At 40.1% G+C, this 4,741-nt stretch overlaps 1 non-coding gene across 1 annotated transcript; it reads right to left on the minus strand.

Annotated features, from left to right (window-relative positions):
* Window positions 1–1,365: 1,365 nt before the first annotated feature.
* On the minus strand, window positions 1,366–1,472 carry LOC114377777. The gene has a single exon (XR_003659212.1). It is a non-coding gene; the product is annotated as a small nucleolar RNA R71 (small nucleolar RNA).
* Between the last annotated feature and the right edge of the window lie 3,269 nt (window positions 1,473–4,741).

Below are 4,741 nucleotides of genomic sequence, written 5' to 3' on the forward strand. Positions count from 1 at the left end.
TAGTATTGTGTTAGTATGTGTGTTAGTGTTTTTTAGTGTCCTGGTATTTTGTTTAGTGTGTGTTCTGTTTTAGTTTTCCTATTAAGCGCTTCCCCTGTTTCAGTTTTGGGTGTTTTGCTGTGAATAGTGTTTTGCGACAGACTTAGCGACCACTTTTGCTTGCGGCAAAACAGAGTAGTAGTAGAAATCAAGTAGAGACGGATTTTAGCAACCACCCATGCTGAATTATTTGAGATTTTTTGTTTTAGTAGCTAGAGTTGTTATTTTTGGCTGAATTTTTTTTTTTGGTAACTTCTTTTAATCTATATTTTGTGGGAAAAATAGCTAGAGCTTTTAGTTTGGTCAAATTTGAAAGTTCCAAAAAAGTAGCAAATTTTGTGTTTGTCAAAACTTCAAACGGCCATAACTTTTGCTCCGGTTATCAGAATCGCAATTATTATATATGTATTTGGGGTAGAAAAAAATTTCCTACGCTGTGGCATAGGCCAGCTGAGGTCTCCATCGTCCAAAAATAGTGATTCTGTCAAAAGTTTTTTATTTTTCAAGTTTTATTCACTTATTTTTCTTAACCTACCATTTTTAGCTTCCATAGTTAGACTTTGAATTTTTGCCTGAAATTTTTTGTGCTATCTTCTCATCATTTTATAAGGTTGCTCACAAAATTTAAACTCATTTGGATATCATTTGAGGGTAGCTGTAGTTCAAACCTGCACCTTTATTTACATGACAAAGCAACTAGTTGTGCATGCTGAATGTAGTGTATGACTAGAGGCAATCCATCTAACTTACAACCCTTTGATCCTGAGATAGATAGGACATTTCATAGATTAGTTAGGCATCATTTTATACCTTTTGATCATCCTGAGCATTCCATTACTGGTGAATCTGTGCATTCCGTTATTGGTGATTTTGAACATCCTGATTTTGAGCATTACAATTTTGAACATTCTGATTCTGAGCATTCTGATTTTGAACATTCTAAGAACATGGCACAACCTCCACCCCGTGAGAGGACTCTAAGGGAAATGGCTGCACCTGATTTCACCTACGAAAGCTTGTGCATCCAATACCCTGATGAGGATGTTTCATATGTTCTTAAAACTGGACTAATTCATTTGCTTCCAAAGTTTCATGGCCTTGCAGGTGAAGACCCGCACAAACATTTGAAGGAATTTTCATATTGTCTACTCCACCATGAAACCCCCAGATGTCCAAGAGGATCATATATTTCTGAAGGCTTTTCCTTATTCTTTAGAGGGAGTGGCAAAGGACTGGTTGTATTACCTTGCTCCACGGTCCATCACGAGCTGGGATGACCTGAAGAGAGTATTCTTAGAAAACATTTTCCATGCTTCCAGGACCACAGCCATCAGGAAGGATATCTCAGGTATTAGACAACTCAATGGAGAGAGCCTGTATGAATACTAGGAGAGATTTAAAAAACTATGTGCCAGTTGCCCTCACCATCAGATTTCAGAGCAGCTGCTTCTCCAATATTTTTATGAAGGACTCAGTAATATGGAGAGAAGTATGATAGATGCTACCAGTGGTGGAGCCCTTGGAGACATGACTCCTGCTAAAGCCAAAAATTTAATTGAGAAGATGGCTTCCAACTCCCAGCAGTTTAGCGCCAGAAATGATGCTATAGTCATTAGAGGAGTGCATGAGGTAACTACAAACTCAGCTGCATCATCTGAAACTAAGAAGCTTGAAGGCAAACTGGATGCGTTGGTTAACTTGGTAACCCAGCTGGCCTTGAACCAAAAATCTGTACCTGTCGCAAGGGTCTGTGGTTTGTGTTCCTCTGCTGACCACCATACAGACCTTTGCCCTTCCATGCAGAAACCTGGAGCAATTGAGCAGCCTGAAGCTTATGCTGCAAATATTTATAATAGACCTCCTCAACCTCAGCAACAAAATCAACCACAGTAGAACAATTATGACCTCTCCAGCAACAGATACAACCTTGGATGGAGAAATCACCCTAATCTCAGATGGTCTAGCCCTCAGCAACAACAACAGCAGCCTGCTCCTTCCTTCCAAAATGCTGCTAGGCCAAGCAGACCATACATTCCTCCACCAATCCAACAACAGCAATAGCCCCAGAAACAGCCAACAGTTGAGGCCCCTCCACAACCTTCCCTCGAAGAACTTGTGAGGCAAATGACTATGCAGAACATGCAGTTTCAACAAGAGACCAGAGCTTGACTAATCAGATGGGACAATTGGCTACACAATTGAATCAACAACAGTCCCATAATTCTGACAAGCTGCCTTCCCAAGCTGTCCAAAATCCCAAAAATGTCAGTGCCATTTCATTGAGGTCGGGAAAGCAGTGTCAAGGACCTCAACCCGTAGCACCTTCCTCATCTGCAAATGAATCTGCCAAACTTCACTCTACTCCAGAAAAAGGTGATGACAAAAATTTACCTAACAATTTCTATGCAGGTGAATCTTCTTCCACTGGTAATTCTGATTTGCAGAAGCAGCACATCCCTCCTCTTCCATTCCCTCCAAGAGCAGTTTCCAACAAAAAAATGGAAGAGGCAAAGAAAGAGATCTTGGAAACATTCAGAAAAGTAGAGGTAAACATACCTCTGCTGGATGCAATAAAGCAAATTCCAAGATATGCCAAATTCTTGAAGGAGCTGTGCACTAATAAGAGGAAGCTTAAAGGAAGTGAACGAATTAGCATGGGCAGAAATGTCTCCGCACTAATTGGTAAATCTGTTCCCCAAATTCCTGAAAAATGTAAAGATCGAGGTACATTCAGCATACCTTGTATTATAGGTAATAGTAAGTTTGACAATGCCATGCTAGATTTAGGAGCTTCTGTTAGTGTTATGCCTCTGTCTATTTTTAATTCTCTATCTCTAGGTCCCTTGCAGTCAACTGATGTGGTAATTCATTTAGCTAATAGAAGTGTTGCCTACCCTGTTGGTTTCATAGAAGATGTCTTAGTTAGAGTTGGTGAACTGATTTTCCCTGTTGATTTTTATATTTTGAATATGGAAGATGGATTTTCTCAAGGATCAGTTCCCATCATTCTAGGAAGACCCTTTATGAAAACTGCTAGAACTAAGATAGATGTTTATGCAGGCACACTATCCATGGAGTTTTGTGATATAACTGTTCATTTTAATATTCTGGATGCTATGAAATACCCATCTGAAGATCTTTCTGTATTTCGTGCTGAAATAATTGACCATGTTGTTGATGAATACATGACTGATCTTTACTCTAATCTGCATACCTCTCACTCTTCATGCATTGAGTCTGAAATTGTACTTGATCATATGTCTGAATTTGATGCTGAAAGTGATATTGATTGCATGTCTGGTGGTGGTGTTTTACCTCTTGAGATTGATTTTATACAGTTAGATAGGACTAACCATGTTTCAGGAAGTACACATACCTCTGACTTTCTTTATGAGGTATAGGCTGAGAAACCATCTCCTTCTACCACTACCCAGCCAACCACACCAGAATTGAAGCCTCTGCCATCAAATTTAAAATACGCTTACTTGGATGATAGCAAAAGTTTTCCAGTGATTATATCTGCCTCCCTTACTGATGAGCGAGAGGAGAAGTTGTTGTCTGTTCTCAAGAAGCATAAGAAGGCTATAGGCTGGACCCTGGCGGACATTCCTGGTATTAGCCCATCCACATGTATGCATCGAATAAATTTAGAGGATGGAGCTAAACCAGTAAGACAGCCACAGAGAAGATTCAACCCGGTGATTCTTGATGTAGTGAAGAAGGAGATAACCAAGCTTTTGCAAGCTAGAATCATTTATCCTATCTCCGAAAGCCAATGGGTGAGTCCCGTCCAGGTAGTCCCAAAGAAGACCGGCCTCACAGTGATCAAAAATGAGAAGGAGGAGCTGATTCCTACTCGGGTGCAGAACAGTTGGAGAGTCTGCATTGACTATAGGAGGCTGAACCAGGTTACCAAAAAGGACCATTTTCCCCTGCCATTCATTGACCAAATGCTTGAACGCCTGGTAGGTAAATCCCACTACTGTTTCCTTGATGGTTTTTCTGGTTATATGCAAATTACTATTGCTCCTGAGGATCAGGAAAAGACCACATTCACATGCCCCTTCTAGTGGAAATTGAGCACAAAGCTTACTAGGCAGTGAAGACTTGCAACTTCTCTATGGATCAAGCTGGTGAGGAAAGAAAGTTGCAACTGAGTGAGTTAGATGAAATCCGCCTAGAAGCCTACAAGAATGCCAAGTTCTACAAAGAAAAGACCAAGAAGTTCCATGATAGCATGATAGTTAAGAAGGACTTCATGATTGGGCAAAAAGTGTTATTGTATAATTCTAGGCTTGGACTCATGAGTGGTAAGTTGAGGTCTAAGTGGATTGGTCCTTTTTTTGTTACTAATGTTTTTCCTTATGGTACAGTTGAGATCAAAAGCGACTCCACAAACAAGAGCTTCAAGGTCAACGGACATCGACTTAAGCCATTCCTCACGAACCCTTCTTTAGTGGACGTAGTGGTGGAAGAGACTTCCTTACTCCACCCTACTCTTCCTCCACCATGACTTAGGGAGTTTTTCTTTTCCTATCTCCTTCTTTGCTTTTATTACACTTGTCCGATTCTATTTGATGATTTAATTGTTTTTAATCTTTTAATTGTGCTACATTGAGGACAATGTGTTGTTTAAGTATGGGGGGGAGTGTTCTTTGGTTTTGCTAGTTTTGTTGGTTTTGTTAATTTATTAGTTGTGTTA

This window comes from Glycine soja, chromosome 11 (assembly GCF_004193775.1).
Source record: "Glycine soja cultivar W05 chromosome 11, ASM419377v2, whole genome shotgun sequence".
In the NCBI taxonomy this organism is placed as follows: domain Eukaryota; kingdom Viridiplantae; phylum Streptophyta; class Magnoliopsida; order Fabales; family Fabaceae; genus Glycine; species Glycine soja.